Here is a 20,956-nt window from a genome sequence, read left to right on the forward strand (position 1 = left end):
CATCCGAGTGCCTCAAATACATCTGCCACACCCTGGTAAAACGCCCAAAATTCATTAAAAATAACCTATCGCGCCACTTTTTTTACATTATTAGCTGCGCAATAAACACATGACGTTTAAACTAAGGGAACCACTTATGAGAAGGGCTGGCATGCCCTGAGTCACGCGAGGCTCGCCCTCCGCCAAGCCCAGGTAAAAGCCACCTGAAAGTATTCTCAGCCCGGGCTTTAAGCTGGGCTTACCATTTCAGGATTGCCACTGAATATGAAGGACACTTAAACAAGGTAGCACCTACGCTACCCTAAGCTGATTTCAAGACCTTTTCTCCTGTAAATCAGCCATCGCTTCTCCTCCTGACACCAACACTCCAAAAATATTCAACGCGAAGGAGACCTGTTCTCCCTGAAGAGCCTGCGGTGAGGATACCCCAGGACACGCCATCTACACCAGCGCTACAAGGGTCTGCCCAGAGGCAGCGGAAAGGACATTTGCTTGCTGTTTTAATAAGTTGGTACCAGCCGCAAAGCTGAGTTTATTTACGCAGTTTGCTCTAGCGTGCTCACTGCAAACATCAAACAACAAGCAGCGAAGATGGGGGCTGCAAGGGGCCAAATACCTTCACAGTAATTAGCAGCAAGCCCTGAACATTGCATCTGTTTAACGATGCCCACCTAGGAGCACTGGAAGGTACCAGCCAGCTGTAGATTATCCTACTAAATTCATCAATTCTCGGTTTTCTCGACAGGACAGCCAAGCCCCAGTGGCTTACACCTGCAGAGCAGCACAGGGGATGGAGAAGCTGGAGACCTCCTCAGCATCCATCAGCCTGGAACGACCCAGCCCCACCACGGCCGCCAGCTCTGCAGACGTGGCTGGGGCGGCTGCAAACGCTTCGGCAAGGCCAGGATGAATGAGTCAGCTAGCAGGGAGGTTCGTAAAGCTGAGTTTCACGGGGTGGGTACATACCACCGTAGGTATCGTACTCACAGCAGCAGCAGCCTGCACTTGCTCCTGAACAAGGGGAAGGCTTTGTTTCAGGAAGCTGCCACCCTTCGGCATTTTCCCTGTTCTGAAGTCTTCTCTTCTCCTTCCAGGGCTCAGCATCACACACAGCAACACCAGGACGGGGAAGGAGAAGAAATCTGTTCCCACCACAAACCTCGAGCTGTATACTCCTAGTATCAGAGAAAGAATCTAACCTTTAACCATCTGAAAACTCGCATGACCACGCAGCTTAGCTTTAGAAACCACTAAGAGCTAAATAAAGTCCCCTAACAAAACCAGAAGAACCCGCAGAAGCACAAGCCCTCTCTCAGCTCCCCAAGGCACAGAGCAACGGGGACTGCAAACTGGGATGCAGACCCTCAGCCAGCTGCTGACCTTGTCCCAAGACTAGGAACAGCAAAGCACCTTCTGGTGGCACCGTGCACAGAAGGCAGTTGGGGAGACACCTGCTCCGGAAAGCTCCCGTTTTCTTTTTTTTTTTTTTTTTTTTAAATAGTGCAGGTGACGAGTTCATTCAAACTCTGCACCATTCCCAGAAAAGCATCCTATGGGGACGATGCCACCGCGCATCTCCGGGCTCCTGGAGATAGCAGACAAACACCCAGCAACCACGATCTCAACCAGACCTGGTCCACGGGTAATCAGCAGGCAGGCCTGCAAACCAGTCATTCAGATGTCTTCCCAAATACTGGCACCCAAGAGTCAGATGCTGTTTGTAAAGCCTCAAGGTATCGAATCAGTTTGATTGGGACAAACTCAAGTGCCACCAGGGTCCCAGAAGGACGTTTCCGCAACGAATGCAGCATCGTGTATTACAGCAGAGCACTGCACGTCCCAGGCACGTGCTCAAACACTGAACACCACCTCCACAAGGATGGTTTTCTTCTAATCTCTCCCGCTTGTGATGCTCAGTGACCCCAAAGTCACCCTTCCCCTTGGGGTGGCTTCACAAGCTGGAAAGCAAAGGAGAAGATGGTTCCTGGAAAATCACAGCAGACATTGCAACACCTCCCGCACGGAGGTGCTCCCCCAGCAGCCCTTCGGGGATCCGGCACCCACCTGGACTCAAATAAGCATTGGGAGATCATAGTGTCAGGACCGGCAGTCCCCATCCCACGACAAAGTAGTTCTCCTCTTAGCAAGGCTGGGGAGAAGCCCGTGTTGAGCACGGCTTCCTCACGTTTCCATTACACAACGTTCGCTGTCCCAGACCCGGCACAATACTGCCCGCTTCACATGTGCAAAACCACCTCACGGATGCCTGGAGGTCCTGCCCTGCATCCAGCACCTCATACGCACATCTCGCTTCTGCTTCTACGCAACGAGATCCCACATCACCGTCTCCAACAGCCAAGAGCTGGTGACAGGTACTGACACGGTGGGGGGACACCAACGCACCGTGGGGTGACACGACAGCGACCGCCCCGAGGCTGCATCCCGGCATGGCTGGTGGGGAATGAAAATCCTTCCATCCCCACCAGGAACAGAAACCAAAGCAGTGAAGCAAGGACGAAATACCTTCTTCTGCGTGCTTTTGTAATGTGTCACTCACGCACAAATTGCAGAGTGGCTTAGTCCCACCATCGTCCCCAGAGCTGCTCCTGTCGGTCCCCGATGTGGCTGCAGCAGAACCACCCTACCCAAGACTTGGCCTCCCAGCCATTTCCACCAGTCAGTCTGTTTATTTTTTCCACTCAGCAATGAAATCAGACAGCTTTAGTTTTTAATCCCCTTAATTAGGGGTGTACGGCAGTCTTCATTCCTTAATTACATCTATTGACACATCTGATGCAACACATTTACAACCAACCATTTTCACTGGCAATGGCTTTGAATCAAAACTGCCATCGCCGACGGGGAGACGACACGACCCAGCTTTCTGGATGCTTTGGAAAGACACAATCGCACACAGCTTGGAAATGCGATTTTCATTAAATAATCGCCTGTTTCTTTGGGAGGATTTACAGAGGAGGTGACTACAGTGCTGAGAAACCACTGGCAGTCTGTTTGAAGCAACAGAACGGGAGCGCAGCGATTACAAGTTAGCAGAGAAAACATGACTATTTCAGGCAATACTCTCAATATTGACCCACGGGATAGAGGGACGATATTTCAATACCTAATCCGGTTATTTTGGTACATCACCTTTCGGTAGCTCAGTTCAAGATGGACAACGGCACACTTCATTTCAGTTGCTCAGCTGTCAGGAATCCCTTTGATCCTCTGGGAGAGCAAATACCCAGTGAGCACTTTATTACCACCACTTCTGCTGCCGAACCAAAATAATTACGCTGACACCTTCTGCCTGCCCACGGAGCCATTATAGCGTTATCCCACGGGGTGCCTCTTGCTTTGAATTACTACACCGAACTCCCATCCCAATGTACTAATAGCTCACTGCAGCTGAGCTCCACCGTGCAGCCTGTCCCATCAGCGGTAGGAAATAGTGAGCAGGATATTAAATATCAGCTTGGGGGGGGAAGGGAGAGAATTGATTTAAAAAAATAGGAAGGGAAATAACATGGCATTGCAAAGTTTTTTTTTCCAGTGTTGGAGACCAAAGTAAGCATCCTTGCCGGTCCCCACAGCACCCTCTGCTCAGCTCCTGCATCAACCCTCTGGCTCACAGTTGTTGCAATCATTTGCATGGAGGAAACGCGCAAAAGTTGCCTTCTTCGAACTACAGAAAGGAAAAGGAAGCTGCGTTCACCTTCAGTACCTGCAAGGAGGGGGTCAGAAACATGCTTTGCACCCACATTTACAGGGGCTGTCTGCTTATATTTTCAGTTGCTGCCTTCCTTTCTGCACTCGATGGGTTGGTACAGGAAGCGTTTGGTAGGTTTTGGTTTCACTGAACAAACACTAGCACTGCCACGTTCGAGCAGTCCTCGAGAGGTATTTCCCACCTTTGCCATCCGGCACACCAGGAGGACAGCGTTAGTGCTGAGCCTCGTACCGGTGCTCCTGGATGGCCCTTGTACTTCCGAACAACACGCCGCAGCACCTTCCTCTCCAGCCGTGCTCAATTCTGCTGATCCAAACATCGCTCCACCCAGGAGTCCGTACACTGCTCGGTGGACAAGATGCACTAAAAGGATCTCTCCCACCCTCCTGCCCAGCTGCACTAGACCTGCTCTCTCTCCCCCCACCACCCCACTGCTCCCCTCCCACCTTCTCCCCGGCTCCCCCTTTCCCCAGCCCGCTCACACCTTCCCCCCCACCCCGCAGCCCTTTCAACCTTCTCCCTTTCATTCTGCATTAAACACCGCGCTGGGAGCAGCTTAACGTCCCCGAAGGCATTAAAGAGAGCCTGGGCATAAAGACAGGCGGGCGGACCGCAGGCGTGGGGAAACCAGGGCATTGCTTTGAAGTTGTAAACCAGCTTTCTCCACTCCCACCGGTGCCGATACGTCGGTGCCGATACACACCGCCGGCCACCATCCAGCTGAGAAGACAACAGCAAACGGCTCACAAGTTTTTAAACATTGCAATATTTAAAAATAATAATAATAATAATAAAAGAGCCCTGCAAGTCAAAATATTTCCTGTCGTAGGGATAAAGCGTATGCAGAAAAGAGAAAGCAGCTGGTTTAAGTATCTCCCTGTTAAAATAAAGGGTAGCTGAGGCTAGCGCTGCTTTCTCGATAAGCTTCTGGTCTTGTGTACACAATTTACCATCCCATTGATACTTATTTTACAAGTTAGGTCTCACAATAATCCTTACTCTATTCAAAGTGTGCGCACGTGTGTGCACGCGCACACACCCAACAATACAGAGGCGGGATGAATAACTAGCTGCATGTTTTTTCGGAGAAGCTTTGCTTATTTTTCCCTTTTTTATATTTAAATCCCAGTTGTGCAATTGCCTCACGCACAGCTGAAGCCTCGCAGAGCCCAATGCTGCTTCCTCCAGCTGAAAACTCCGCGGACTCAGCCTGGCTCAGGCATTTAGCAAGTACCAAAACCACCAGAAAATTAAGAATAAACCTTATTATCCTCGGTATTTTGGACTTGAAACCTACTGGTCTTGTCCGGCACCCAGTACTGAAGACTGATTGGAGAGCCCCAGCTAAAATTACGCTGCAAAAGGGCCGCGAGTGCCCCGGTCGCCATACCAGACAAGTGAGCTTCTCTTTTCACTGTGCTGCTGACAGCAGGAGCGACACAACAATATCACTGAAATCCACATTCATGCAGCACAAGAATAAAATGCCGCACAAATCCTCTTTTCTGCAAGCTCTGTTGATATCATTGTTCAGGCTAAAACTGCCATAAGAAGACCCTTCAAATGATGCCAGGACGAAAGAGTGGAGAGAGCAAAAAGCATCGGTGAGCTCACCCAGGCTCCCCGGCCAGGCGGCTCACGCCAAACCGGCTCTTTACTCCTCCAATAAATACGTTCTTAAACCACCTCCTTTGCACTCCTTTCAGGTTCTCTTTCTATATACCCCAACTGGAGGTAAATGGTTGCCTGTTCCTCTGTAAGACAAAAATAACGAACATGCAAACGAGGGCTGACTGGGGTTCAGCTCGCCCCAAGACACGGTGTAAGCTGTTAGTAGGGCAGTACAGAAAATGAGAGTGAAGCCACGCCAGCTTCAGAAAGCAGGTAGTTTTTTGCAGACCTCACAGTGGCAAGAAATGTGGTTTGAGAGTAAAAAGAAAAGAAAAGACAAGACAGAAACAAACGTTAACGTCCCCTCCAGGATGTCGGTGCATGCACGCACAGCAGCCTGAGCTCCTTTCAGCTCCCCAAACTAAACAAGTTGCAAAAACTGTTCAGAAGTGAATTACAACTCCACATCAAGAACATTTCATTATCTTATTCCTAAGCGAGAGAGATGCTTAAAAAAAATTTCTGCCTTACCGTGTGGTGTCCCCTTTTCAGCACCCAGGCAAGGAGGAGTGGAGCCTGCCCCTGCACGTTTCGGTTTCACTGCTTCGCTTTGAAGCACGCCTGCGTTCAGCAGGGACTTTGCTCACGGACGCTCGCGGCGCACGTCATCGCCATGCGGATTTGCCGTTTCACAGGCGTTTTACCTGCTGACATTACGACTGCAAGCCTGTTTGTTTTATTTAACCATGCTCCTACTCTTAAGCTACCATCCAATTACTGCTCCCAATTACTCGGCACTCAAGAGCCAACGTTAATTACAGAGTTCCCTGCGCACGAGGCTGCTGCCGGCTGCGCTGCATGGAGTTGGAGGCAACGCTTCAAATCCACCAGCATCCAGGATCAGCCTCTCCTCTGGGAAAAGAAATAGAGATTCCTGGTCTCAGTGGTGGACTAACACCCCTGAGCAAGAGCAGCAGGGTTGGTGAAAGAACGGATGCGCAGAAGGTCATCGTAGCCTCAATGCCCAGATCTCAGCAGCCTCTGCCAGCCCCTCAGATCCCCCATGCATCCATGGCACTAAATGTCTGTTTTCTTCTTTGGGATTCAACAAAACACAGCACCAGTTCAGGACTGGGGACATTAACCTGGAAATATCCGAGATGTCAGGCATCCACCACCGTCAGCGCCAGCACCGTATAAATTCACGTGACTTGCAGGTGCCTTTTGCAAACCATTCAAAAAGAGGAGGATGGAGACCCCGAACTCCCCAGACTACGGGAGAACTGCCTGAAAACCATCTCCCTCCAAGCACGGGTCACTTTAAACCATGAACTGAGCCTGTCGGGCATTAACACCGGACCTGGGAGGTTAAGACCTGAAACTACTCCCTGTTGCAGAGTCCAGGACAAGGCAGCACAGCACGAGCCTCAGCAAATGGCGCAGAACCACCCTTTGCAGCTTGCAAAGCCTTCACAAACACGCTGTCATCTGCAGACAGCAGGAAAAGAAGTTATTTTGCAACTCTCATTGCTCAGATTTAATACTTACCCCTGTGCAAGACAGCCTTCAGTTGGATTTTGAGAAAGAGCCCGTAAACTTTGGTCTCTTTTTTTCCTTTCTACAAATAGATATCTATTGCACAAAGGTCTGATGCAGTGCCACTTGGGTGAAACAGCTGCATACCAGCAAGAAATACGGCTTTACCACAATCATCTACTCATTTTTTAATTGAGTATTAGATATTTTTTTTTCCAAAATGTTTCTCTTTGCATGGTGTAGCGGACTTTCAAAGTGTTTTACCAACAGCACTGCAAAACTCATTCTTGACAACAGCAGGGAAGGTCAGCGCTAAACTTAAGAAAATGAAAAGGTAAATAGCTTCATTTCTGCTCCCAGCCCTTGTCTACCTTTCCAAACACAAGGTTTTTGAGAAAAACCCATCTTGGTGCAGGTTTGCTCAGCAACAGGGCTCGGAGACCGCACTGGACCACAACCAGGGATCACGGCGGTGGCATGAGCTGCTCACATCAGGGATGTGCCTGCACGGGGACACGGGGAACGTGGACTCACCCACATCTGGGGCCACTTCGGTCGAGTACTTTGGGCAGCAGAACATGCTTTTCTAATCCACAATGTATTTAATATTAAGAGCAGCAATTAAATCAATTAGTGGTCACCCAGTGAGCTGCTAGTTTACACAAGGAGTTGATTTTAAGCAGCAAAATCAACTTCCAGCACGGTTTAAAATAGGAAGATGCTACACAACCATAAACACGCTTGTGCCATTAGGAATTAGGCAACGGCAGCGTGGGCTTTTACTGCAGGTGGCATAAACCAAACACTTGTTTAATAAAAGAGATGGGCAGATCTCGGATTCGAATGAAGCACACACATCCCCATTTACACTGATTCAACCAAAAAGACAGTCCGCCTACTAAAACGCAAGTGCCACATCCATTTTTTCTCGCAGTAAATGCAGATTACATATACAATCACTGAAATCCGTAAGGGGACCGTACCGGGTACCACACCGGCTCATTACTTGCACGACAGACTATCAACTTAAAAATCAAATAGCTGCACTTCTCCAAGCTGAATTTTTTTTCCAATTTGCATTTTAAAAAAAATTATAATTTGCTGCTTGGAGCAGCAAAGACCGATCTTTTCTTTAAAAGAGAGCAACAAATTTCAAGCAGTATTTCCCAAAGCACTACTAGAAGCCAATACCAAGAGGTCTGGATCTTTTTGCGTCTTGGAGTCAAGCCTTAATTTTAAGCTCGTGCAAAGCCTGGGGATCTCCCAGGTTGTTTCTAAGAAACTTGCCCCATCCTGAGCTCTACTGACTCATTCCCAAACGTCTCTGACTCGCACCATCTGAACTGGCTGCACCCATGAAACACCTTGTGACCAGACAGAAAACACAGTAAATGGGTGGGAAAGCAATGCAAGCAGATTAACTCAGGAAAAGCAGACAAAAACTGCACGTTCCTCAGTTGCTGTTTTCTTCCGGAGAGGAGGAACCGAGCGACTGCTGGGTTTGGCTTATCTAGGGACGTTGAGACGATGCTCGACTTCGCGGGGTGCAGTTGGCTGCATTTCTGCGCTGTTTTCATAAATTGCTCCCTTAGAAAAGCTCTGATGACAGTTTCCAACTGCAGGAATACAGAGAGGCTTGTGCTTTTCTCCACTTGTTTTTTTTATTTTAAAGAAACATCTCAAAATATTTTCTCAGGGAGTGTTTCTGCTGAAGCGGATCAGGATATTCAACACGAGGGAAAAATTCTGCAGACCCCTGAAGTGCACAGGAACAACCCACCCACAAACCTCGTACTTCACAGATGCATGGCTGCAACTTCAGCCTACATCCTCTCCACCCCCAGCTAGATTATGAGAAAGTTTAATAAACTTAATAAACAGGTGGTTACAGTTGGAAAAAAAAAAAAAATCTTCTTCACCTATCCCAAGATGTTTTTCTAGTGGTAAAGGTCAAGTGTTATGAAAATTACAATTAATCAAACTTTAGATTCGGTATAACTAAGCACTACTTGGTTTTTTGCCAGAGTCGGAAGTTTCAGAAGGTTAAACTGTTTCCGAAACGAGCACAAGCTATCCACTGTTTTTCAGCTGATTTTATAGTTTAAGCATCAAAAGGGCACAGATCTTTCTCTCCTTACAATTCTGTTTTCCATCTAAAAGACCCAAGGCAGGAGGTGGTATGCTGCACAGCAAAACCAGGGCTGAGGGCTTTCTGCATCTGTTCCTACTACGCGAGCGATTTACAACTGTTTGCGATGAGAAATCGTAAGAAATCGTTAATGTGCAACCACTTCCAGCAGCAGCATTAGCCCAGCAAACAAAGCTAACCCTGTAATCAGGTTTGCACCTCGCCAAGCCACCGATTAGCAAACCTTACGACCTACTGAACTTGTGGGTGTTTGATCTCTGGGCACGGGGGTGCTCGCAGGTCTCCCTACACCAGCTCTGCTGCTCGCTTCATCTGTGTTTGCAATGAATCTAATGGCTGGTAGAGATGGAGCTGTGCATCTACCTCAAAAAAAGCAGAAAAAAGTTTAAGCCCGCTGTATTTCTGTTACTAGATCACCTGCAATTAGCACTGTATGAATCAAACCCAGCCTGACCAACCCTGCCAGGGTAATAATCAGGCAATACTGATGCTGGAGAGTCCAGTACAGTGATAGAAAGAAAGAAAGCTGCAAGGAAAGTGTCACAGTGAAATACCAAATTTCACCGTAATTGCAAGCCTCCTTGCTTTGCTGAAGTCATCTCTCAAGTTCATTATCTAGTCCTATTCCTGCCTCTGGAGGCATGCAGGCACACAGCACTAACAGATTCTGTTTCCCCGAGCTCTCCCTCTCTACTCATCATGCGATGGGAACTTTTTTTTTTTTTTTAATAAACTACATCTTTACAAAAGGAGTATTGCCATTTGTCATCATCAGGTCAGATAATAAGCCAATAAATAAATATAGCCAAGAGCAGCAGCTGCAAAATATGAAGGCAGTAGCACTGCCCATGCCGCTGCTGGTTTCCCCACCAGCATCCAAGATCCCATTCTGCTGGGCGTTCGCAGGTGGGGATCGAGTGGATCTGAATGCAACCGAGAAGAGGAATATTTTCAGTGCCCCAAAACTGAGGAGATGGGAGACACCAGCTACTCAAAGCATCTCACTTGAGAAGCAAAACAAAACAGAAAAAAACCTGCTCCAGCGTGCAGGCAAGGGGGAAAAAAAAAGTCATTCTTTGAGACAAACACGCTCGGATACTGCTAGTCCCTCGGGTCCTCGTTACGAGGGGGCGAAGCATCCCAAACTCCGCTGCAGAGAGGGGCAGGGACGCGATCCCTGCACCAGGACAGGCAAGACGCTGCTCTGACCTCACCGGCCAACTTCAGCTTTTTTCCACCATTTCCTGGGGGAGGGAAGGGAAGCGCAGAGACAGGCGGGAGCAAACAAACCAGATACTGCCACCCATAAACAAAGGAAGTGTTTTTTGAAGACAGCATCTAGGTAGACAGGAGGGAAATAACAGAAGCAGCAGTAACAACAACAACAACAACCTCAACAAGAAGTCTAAAGAAACTATTTCCTCTAATGAAACACTCTATCAGACGCTGCTGAAGTCAGAGGAATTCAGCACATGGCCATTTCCCCGTGCTATCGGCAGAACGCCCTTCCCATGTTGATGCAATCGCCCCCGTTGCTCCTCCTGGCTTCACCACAGATAAACTCCCTTCTCCAAGGTTCATCCTGTGCCCGTCCTCTACAATATTAAATTCTTTTTCAGAAACTCCTGAAGAATGAAGTCAGCCGATCTGCGTAATTAACTCAGCAAACCCATGCATCTGCAAGAGCTCTTTTCCATCACGTTTAAACACCCCAGGAGGGCTGGCTGCACATGAAAATCAATGGAAAACCAACATATATTTAGCCTGCATTTTTCCTTCCCAAATCAATTTCTCTTCCTAGCTGTTCTCCCTCTCCGAGAAAGCGTGGGGGTCCTTAAACCCTTTTGACTAGAGCTACATACAACAAACAGCTGAAAACAGTCATTTTCTCTGCAGCTGGACTCCTCCCCAAACATTTCCGATTTCTACCTAGATGAAAGTTACTCCATCAGCTGCACCAGGCACCCCACACTTCAATTTTATAGTGCTGCTATTCGATGTGCTTATTCACTAAGTTTCACTAGATTCTCACCACACATACTCACTTTCAGGTTGGAGATAAAAAAGCAGCGAGATTGGCATCGGCCACTGGCACCAACCCCGGGAGAGATGGAGGGACACGGGGTGGTAGCGGTACTCCCCGGGAGGGAGGGATGGGGTGACGTTCTTGGGGTACAGCCCCGGGAGGGATGGGGTGACGCCGGGGCAGTGCCAGTACTCACCCCACCTGGCTTCCCACTGCTCAAATTTTAATATTTGCTACTGAGGACCCTAAAAATGCTGTTCTCTTGCGTAGGATGTGACCCCTTCCTCCTGCAAAAAGACTGGGAACACATCTCCTCTGCCTTCTGCCTGTGTCAGGGCATGCTGACATTATAGATGGCCTTTTTACCCCCTCTATACGCTTACACACACAGAGGCAGGAGAACGGAGGTGTCGGTTAGGTGGCATTTCTTTTGACTTGCGCATCGACAACGCCCTTGAATTTAAACACACAATTTCCATCTTGCACGTCAATCACCGCCAAGCCAACAGTTGTAAAACGGGCACCTAAGACAGAAAACTTTGGCCTAATGCTGGATTTTAAGACTTTTCAGACAAAATGATCAGCTGTGTTTTCACTGATGTGAAGAACAGGAGGGCTCCCTTGGCCGGGGAGCTCACGGACAGCTCACGTTCTTCCCCGTCTACCCAAGGGGCTGCATCCCCATAGGGGACGATATGTGAGTTTGCAAGCAGGACTAGAAAATGACATGTACAAAGAATCCAGTATTTAAAATACACACTAGCAGTTTCTGTTTGGGGATTCAAGGGTTGGGGGTTTTTTTGTCAATCTGCAAAATGCCACCCTGAGCTGCCTCTGCACCCACTAAAATTTGCATCTTCCCGTAAAGCCCCGGGGCACCCTGCTCTCCTCTGGCCCTCACGTTAAGCGGAGAAATTAGGGACATTTGGTTCTAGGGGTCTCTTATCATTTGTTTCGTGAACTGGAAGGCAGCAAGCAAGGCAGGGCTGCAGGAGGAGACACGTTTCCTAGCTACGGCAGCTGAAGCTGGGCTTGAAAGATTTTTACCCTTCCGTGAACCAGCCCCTGCCCAATGACGAACGAGTCCGAAAACTCCCCAGGAATGGTCACCAGCTGCATGTTTCTCATTTTCCGAGTGCCTGGCTTGAGGCACTGCGGGCAGCTCACAGAGACAGAAACCGGGACTTGAATATAAAATGTTCCGCCGTGCTCCACATCTAAGGGATAAAACCAAACCACCCTTCAACACTTACACCACCCCCTGGCCCGAAGCATCCAGCCCCATCTCACAAGCGAATTGCAAAGACCAGCTCATGCTTTTTGATTCATTTGCACACAGGCATCGCAGATGAACCCAAGCGGGTATTATTAATCCTGTCTTCGGAGCAGAGTTTGAATAGCAGGGAAATAAATACAGCCCAGGGCCCCGTACACAATGGGACAGGACTGTTTCCACTTAGCAGGCGGCTTTATCTTATATTTAGCGATATGCAAGCCCTGGAGGCGGGGGAAAGCCTGTATGCAATCACGCACCGAGACCACGCTGGTCTGCGCTCGCACAGACAGACAGAGGAGATACTGCGGGGACCAGCAGCAGCACACACCATCTTCTACCTCCAAGTGTTTGACTCTGCAATTCTACTATAAAGCCGCGTGAGCGGCTTAGTTATTTATTTAACTAAAAGCTTTTAATTATCTCTCTCACACACACGCATTACGTGGGGTGGAGAAGGGGGGGAAATAATCAGCCTACAACCGGTGACCCACGGGTTCAAAGGAATTGTGTTTTTCATAGAAACAGCTAACTAGCCCAAATCTTTCTCCTGCTGCTTCCAAACCGAGCCTCCACCCGCAGGACTCCATCCACGGGGCATTTTGCTGCGGTTACAACTCACACTGACCTGATCCCTGTAAGAAGGACCTTGGTTCGGGCAGAACCTGAAGTCTGGGCTGCAGGTTTCCTCGGGCAGCCTCGAAGGACGTTATTTCACGCTGTGAACCTGCCCGAAAGCCTGGCTGACGTCTCACCAGCACTCACCCTCGCCAAGAGATGGAAGGGACCACTCTCCAAAAATACACGCGTGGGAGGGAAGCATGCAACGTGACGGCCACGGCCATGGCCACGGCACGCGACCGGCCAGCGCCGCGGGGGTCTCCCATCACAAGCAGAAACACTCTCTGGAGCTGCTCTTCTTCCTACGTCTTCCAGGCTCTGCGTCGAGATGGGGGAGATACAAAAACACTCGCTCCCCTCCAAAAGCACCAGAGTTCAAGCGCTGTGTGACTTCATAAATTATAAACCACTGCTCTAGATGCTTGCTCTGAGCACAGCAGCTGAAGTAAGTTGGCATGGGGATTTGTTTAAAAAGCCCATATCAGAAACGCAGCGGGGTCTGGAGGAGCGTGCTCTGGAAGAGTGTGAGTGCTTGAAATACGCACCCCAAGCTCACACAATTTTCCTCTCTGCGGAACTGCTTCATTAAAAAAAAAAAAAAAAGATTTAGTCCATCTACGCAGATGAATTAAAAGTATTTGCTTTTAATACATAATGTTAGCGGCATTACACAAGCAAAAATTCACATAAACAGAAAACAAGCGTAAACAACCGACTAAACGTAAAGAAACTAATAATATTAATCTGGATTAAGTACAAGCCATGAACATTCCTACCTAATCCATCCGACGGACAAAGATAAATCCCTGCTATGCCGCATCCTACAGTTCTTTGCAACTTAAGGAACCACAGTACTGATCAAAACAGCATAGCAGATGATGAGTATAAGGTGAAATCTTTACGTATAGCCGCCTGCTTAATCTACGCAAGATTACAGCAAAAGCCAAGCACCAAGCAAGCAGAACAATCATTGCAGAAGATCACCAAGCCTAGAGTGCAATTTCCACTCGAGATGCAAAGCTTTGTGTCGAGTTTCCCCAGAGAGCTGCACGACAGCAACAAAACACAGCTCCAGGTCTGAACAATCTGAGTATCTGCCATTCCTTAACGCTCCAGAAAAGTTACACGGGGCTGAACTGCAGTTAGGAAGGAGTAGATCTGCAGTGGAGTTTAAAAACACAAAATAAGGTTTATAAGAGGAAACAATTTGCATCCATAGTGCTACTGCAGGCCCCTCAAAGACTACCTTATTAAAGCAACGCCTCTGATTCATCACTGCTCATTACCATGAAGGTAAAAGCAGCTCCAACAAGCAGAGCAAGTCCAGACAAACCCAGCGGAGTACACAAACGCAGCCCAGCTCGAGCTCCCCACCTGCAGAGCCGTGCACACCTCCACCCGCAGCGGGGTGGGAAGGACCCGCGCTGCCTCCCGTGCCGGTCGGGTTTCTCTATCCCAGGCGATCCCCTGGCCCGGACACCCAGAGGCAGCCCGGAGCTCTCCCCATCCACAGCATCGCTGAGCTGCACCAACTTCCCGGGCTTTTTCCAAGAAACAGATGAAATGTGGCATTAAGAGGCTGAAGAAAAAACTATTCTGCAGCAGAACAGGTACTGTTGTGGTCCCCCCAAATGAAGAGGCTCTCCTCAAACACTACTCAACAGAGAATGCATAAAGGAAAGGTGTTGACAAGAAACTCCTGGCCAGATGCTGTGGACACACAACCAACACCTCCACGAACTGCCGCGCGGATGAAGATCCGGAGTTTTTAACTTATCAACACCAAAAATCCAAGATACCTTTGAGAACAACCCCGGATAAAAACCGGTACAGAGCCACTGCCTTCCATCAGCAACACTTCCCTACACGCAATTTTATTCCGGCACGTTACATATCACATTCCCAACATCATCATCCACCCATCAACATTTCAAAGCACATGGAGCATCCCAGCATCTCGTGGCTGGGTGCCTGCAAGCTATCCCGGCACAGCAACGCTTTGATCGCTAATGAATGAATTTGTAAATGCAGTTACTTACTAGAAAAGCAACACATCTACCAGCCTACCTCCCATCAATGCCGATATTTGCTCAATAAGCAGTAAATGGGGCATCAGAATAGATATGCTTTACCGCTTTCCAAAAATCAAATGCTGTCAAGTGAAAATATCGCGTCCGCTCATGCAGCACACGCGGGCAGTTGGCAGCGCGTTACCGGAGCCAGAAGCTGTAGGTCTGGAGTATCGTTGTCTAAAGCTTTTTCAGGCTTTGGGAACATACGGTGTTCCCAAGAAGAGTCCTTCCTCCCCTCGCCCGGTGCCCAAGAGACTGCTGCCTTCCTGTCAAACGCTTTGTTTCTGCTAAGAGTTTGGTTTAAATTGCAATTGTGAGATCAGATTAAAACACAGGTAATTCCTGTTCTTCTAAACTGATACAGGAAATAATTCATGCATTTATATCAGGGAAAAAAAAAAAATCATCATTCTCTCTGTTTCATAAGGCTCTAATTGAGTTTTAAAGGTAAGGAGTGCTATGTTTATCCTGATATTTACCTTCTGCAGCAGCTTATGTTTGTCCACGGGAATCCTAGAAAATCCTCGCCGTCTTTATTAAGGCCATGTCAGCAGAGATACGCCAAGGACCCCACTGTCTTTTAAATCACACCCAACGCTCAAAATTGTCACGGAAACGAAAGTGAAGATGCCAGAGGTTGAAACCATTATGTAAAAAAATAAACACCAAGTACATTAGCAGCATTGACACCCGACGCACCACAAGCAGAACACGTGCAGAACACGCCCGTTAACCACCACCACAACATTGCAGGAAAACCTTCAAGAAATTCTAAACACAGTTGCCGCCAGCCGTTACCCAAAAAAAAAAAAAAAAAAAGAAAAATCTATTATTGCACCTTCACACAGCAACCTCCCAAGAGAAGGGAGCAGCTCCTGGGGCGGTGACACACGAGCCCGTCCGCGTCTCCCACCAACATACGGCCATCTTCTCCTCCCCCCCCCGAGACCTTATAGGGACTATTTTTATCTTTGGTAACTCAATTGTGAAACGAGAATCAACTAATTAGAAGGACCATCCCTCCAGATCTATAGAACTTATGCAAACAAAACCTAGCGCATCTGGAAAGCCTTAAAATCCTAAAAATAAACAGCAAAATAAGGCAAAAATTAGTTTCATGCTGTCATTCAACAACAAGATTTTGCTTCCCTTCTCTATATTTTTACCAGCATCTTAACTGAATTATAACATAAAAAACTGAATTATAACTGAACTATAATTTCCAGCACAACACCTGCTCCAGAATTCAGACAGCCTCTGAGAAATTTTCTCTTTGCAGCTGGATGCGCAATTCTTAAATAAGCATTTACAGCTGGGAGGGTTACCGGCCCCTGCCCAAACCGCACAAAGGGGCAGCAAGTTCCTTTTCCCCAAGGAACACTTAAGCAACGGCGCTCGGGACGCTTGCCGATGCCGCGCTCACAGATGTGGTCAAGGTGCGATTTTAACTCATTCCGGGCCCTCTGGAGTCGTTTTCATCGTAACCCTTGCCTCGCTGGAGATAAAAAATAAAAATACGCCTTAGCGGACTATTCTTTCGGCTGAAGAGCGCTGCTTCCCAGCGGGCTGAGGTGTATTCCTGAGCTGAAATTCAGAGGGAAGCGGGACGCACGGTCGGGAAAGAGCCTTCGCCTGGACGGTGCCAGACCACAGCACCCACGTTCATCCCACGGGTGGGTGAGCGGGGCCCCGCCGGTTTGCAGAGCCCGGAGCTCTTCCCCGCCATGTCTCCTTCCTCCTCCTCCTCCTCCTGCACAATGGACTCCGCGCTGAGCTGGGGACCCCGGCTCGGCCGCCGGCAGCCCTGGGCACCCACCGCTCCAGCAAGGGGGGGGACACACACTGGGTGCCGGCTCCCCTGTGTGGTGTGCCCCCGTCCCGCTATCCCCCCACCCTGTTTCTGGCCTCCTGCAGAACCCGTCTCTGGCTGAGCCTCGGCCTGTCGGCTTGTGGTTCTCCATGACACACGCACCCCCACGGAGCGCTCGCACACCGCGCCGTGCGCGCACGGTTATGCCGTGCACACACACAGGCTGCACACGCACATGCACCGTGCACACATGCAGAGAGCGCAGCGGACACGCAGACTGCACCCCAGATACACCACACGCACACACACACACACGGTGCGTGTGCAGATCACCGTGCACGCTCAAACCCCGTGCACACACATCCTTTACGTGCACGCAGACCATGCACGCACGCTCATCGTGCAGGCACGGATATACCTTGCACACGGACCACGCACGCATGAACACACACACGGTGTGCACGCACGGATACGCCGTGCAGGCACACGCTGTACACAGAGAGTCACACCGTGTACAAAAACACGCGCACATATATACATGCCCGGACAGCACAGAGACCGCGGGCACGCACCGATACGCCGTTTGCACACTTACACCCACCCACCCGCCCCCCGCCCGCACCGATACGCCCTGCACGCGCACACACCGCCACATCGTGCAAAACCCGTGTGCGCACAGATAACGCCGTGCGCACAGCGTGCACACACACACAGCGTGCACACACACACACACACAGGGTGCACACACACACACAGCGTGCACACACACACACAGCGTGCACACACACACACACACGGTGCACACACACACACGGTGCACACACACACACACGGTGCACACACAGGGTGCACACACACACAGGGTGCACACACACACGGTGCACACACACACACGGTGCACACACACGGTGCACACACACGGTGCACACACACGGTGCACACACACGGTGCACACTCACCGTACGCACACGCTCCCGCGCGCACTTACCCGCCCGCCGAGAGCGCGCGCGCGGCCGCCCCCGCGCGCGGCGCCCGCCACCCTCACGCCGGGCCGCGCAGAGACACACACGCACACACACCCCCACACACACACGCACCCCCACCCCCCCCACCCCGGTGCGGCTCCTCGGGGGTCGTGCGGCACCTCGGGGTCGCGTCGCTCCGCGCCCAGCCCGCCCGGCTCCGCTCCGTTCCGCTCCGCTCCTCCCGGCTGCCGCCGCCCGCCCCGCGGCTCTGCCCCCCGCACCCGCCCCACCCACAACACTGTAGTAAGTTCCCATTGGCCGAGAGCAGGGGGCGGGGCAGGAGCACCGCCTCCCTATTGGCGAAAGGGAAACGGCGGCTGGCGGGGAGGGTGGGGGGAGCGGGAGCGCGCGCCCCCTCATCGCTCTTCACACCCCCCCCCCCTCCCGTTTCTCTCCCTCGGCGACCGCGGGCGGCCCTGAGGGACCGCGGCCCTGCCCCGCCTCAGCCCCGCCCCGCCTCGGCCGCCTCCCTCAGCCCGGCAGAACAACACCCCGCGCCCCGGGAGGGGGAGGCTGAAATGACGGGATTACAGCCAGCCCTCCCCGCCAGCCCGGCGCTAAACCGATTGGGGGGGGGGGGGGGGCTGGGGGGTGTCAGATCCGTTCGGCGCCGCCCGGAACCGGTACGAAAGGAGCAGGAGAGGCCCTGCCTGCCGGTAACGCCGAGCAGCGGCGGGCTGCTCTCTCCTCCCTCCGTGACCTAGATTTGTAAATACAGTTCCCTGTCTCCCAGAGAAAGTTGGGGCCCAGGTCAGAGGGGAGGACGGTGTTGGGGTTGTCTTTTTTTTCCTTTTTTTTTTTTTTTTAAACATAAGGCCACTAAGAACCGAACAGGTACTAGCCGAGCCGATAAAGTGCCAAAGGAGATGGCGAGCGCTCGGTCATCAAGAAAACCCCGCAGCCACGCTGGTGAACCTGCAAAAACAGGAGCAGCAGCACAACCCCGCAGAGGAGACCGGCCTGCCCGCCGCTCAGGAGCTGTTCACGTCACAGCATGGAGTGGCTTTTCCTCACCTACAGCCAAATTATAAGTTATTTTTGTCCACCAGCTAAGCGCACCACAGCAAAACGCTGCCCAGCTTCTCGTCAGCGCTTTTATGGGGCTCCAGCATGCCAGCCTGACCAGCTTGGGGGGACCAAATCCTGCTCAGATATTTACACACCCCCAAAAGACACATGGCACCGACATCTCTCTTTGCCTCCCAAAGAGAATTAAGCTATCAAGCACATTACTCTTGTGTTAAGAGCAACCATCCTGCCTCTTCATCAGCAGATAATACCCCGGGCTGATGCATGCCCTGGTTGGGACGGCTTCATCCTCATGTTGAAGCCCTCACTAGCACCGACCTCACGAGGACCACTCACACAGTAAGGATGCTTGTGCTAAATGGGAGCCAAAGAAACCCAATTTTTTAGAAGAATTAACATGCTGCTTACAGATATTTACCCTTCTCCTCTGTATGTCTATGACACTCAGCTCTACCAAAAGACGCAGAACAGGACAGCTCCTCCCTTGTCCCGGTGTTGAGACCGCTTGCAAAAAGCTCCTTAATAGGAGGGAAGAGAGGTGTTTTTGCCTTAAATCTGGACTATCTGGTTGGAGCCAGATGAGCACATTTGATTCAAAGACACAGGCTGGGAAAGGTCTGGCAGCTGTAAGTCCCTGCTCCCCTGAAACATGCCCTGAAGCTCTGACTTCACTCTCCACAGCATTAAATTAACACATTTTAATAGCCCAGGCTGTGAATGGAGGAGGCTCAGATGTCTGGTGCTGACCCACCACAATAACCGCTGCCTTTGCTAACGTTCACCCACGGATGGGCTGAAAACAGACTGTGTCAGAAGAGAAACGCTTGTCCAAAAGGGCTTTAAGGAGAAAACCACCGAGCAAAGAAGCCACAATTTTTGGATGCGATGGGTTGGCAACAGCTTCTTGCAATTAAGAAAAACAAGCAAACAGAACCACACCGCTTCATCGTAACATGCACACACACTGACCGACAGCAGACTGCAGATTACGCGGAGAAGAGACCAGGGCAACGAAACCTTCGCATCAAAACAGTGATTTAACACCACGCAGCATGTCATCCACCATGCTCAGATCACCAGATGATCCCCAACTCCATCTGCCAGCAAGTGAGTACAGAAAGCAGCACTCCCATATTTTGAACCATTATTTCCCAGGTGAAGCATTTATCCGCAGGGAGCAGTAGTGCAAGCTGCCGTACATGGTGTGCACGAGGGCAAAGGACGCTCTTACCTCTTCAGACCCCAAATGGCCGAGAGTTTCAAATGGAAGAAATTTAAGAGCAACAGTTATCAAACATGAAGACAGGCACGTGGCAAGTGCCTTGAAAATGTTCTTCTAGGGCCGGGGGAGTTGAACTTAGGCCAAAGCAATCCTTTTGTAGGGAGCAGGGGAAAAAAAAAAAACCAACCAGGAAAAAACCCCACTCTTCTATATATGGAAATACCACCATCAACACCACACTTCTGCTGTAAATCACTGGTTTAGCTTCTAACCTTTTTCTTCCTACACAGCCCCAAACTGACCTCTGAAATCCCATAGGAAGTAATGGAAATTTCTTAAATTCTTCACTATAAGAACAGTTTTCCCTGTGCCAAACCCGGATTGCAAATATTTAAAGAACTCTCCCAGTTATAGCTGGGTTTAAGTCCCTTTATAGGAATAAATTAGAAATTGAGAATTATTTCAATAAATCAGGATTTCTTGGTATTCAGCTGCTGGATATAGGAATAAGGAGAGGAATTACATTCATTTTAGGCATGTGTTTGTGGTCTCTGAGGCAGAGGCTGTTCCTTGCAAGCTGAAAGGCCGCTTGGTGAATGCTCGGATCCCAACGGACCTGGTGAGGGCAAATCCACTGGGTCACAACAGAGAACGATGCCAAACCTCACCCTCTGCCTGTTAAAAGTGCATGCAGCTAGCAAGCGGCTCAGAAGTACACGCTCTAGCCTCTTAATAGCATCTTGAGAGTAGATTCAATCCAGCTCAAGTAAGTTCTTCACAACAAAAAAAAAAAAAAAAAATCCTTTGTAAGGTGATCCAGTGCTCTGCAGGGCCCTACAGGACGAGCTGCTG

The 20,956-nt window shown here is 50.0% G+C and overlaps 1 protein-coding gene across 49 annotated transcripts in view; it reads right to left on the reverse strand.

The window, feature by feature from the left end:
* Nucleotides 1-20,956, reverse strand: part of EPB41 (erythrocyte membrane protein band 4.1) — a 94,013-nt gene that overhangs the window by 56,878 nt on the left and 16,179 nt on the right. For 3 of the 49 annotated variants that reach the window (XM_075774184.1, XM_075774179.1, XM_075774164.1), the window contains exon 1: nucleotides 17,817-18,036. The exons of the other annotated variants lie outside the window; for them this stretch is intronic. The gene's annotated coding sequence lies outside the window, so the exon portion shown is untranslated. Of the gene's footprint in view, nucleotides 1-17,816; nucleotides 18,037-20,956 lie in introns of those variants that run through there. 49 annotated transcript variants of the gene reach the window in all.

This window comes from Balearica regulorum, chromosome 22 (assembly GCF_011004875.1).
Source record: "Balearica regulorum gibbericeps isolate bBalReg1 chromosome 22, bBalReg1.pri, whole genome shotgun sequence".
NCBI lineage: Eukaryota > Metazoa > Chordata > Aves > Gruiformes > Gruidae > Balearica > Balearica regulorum.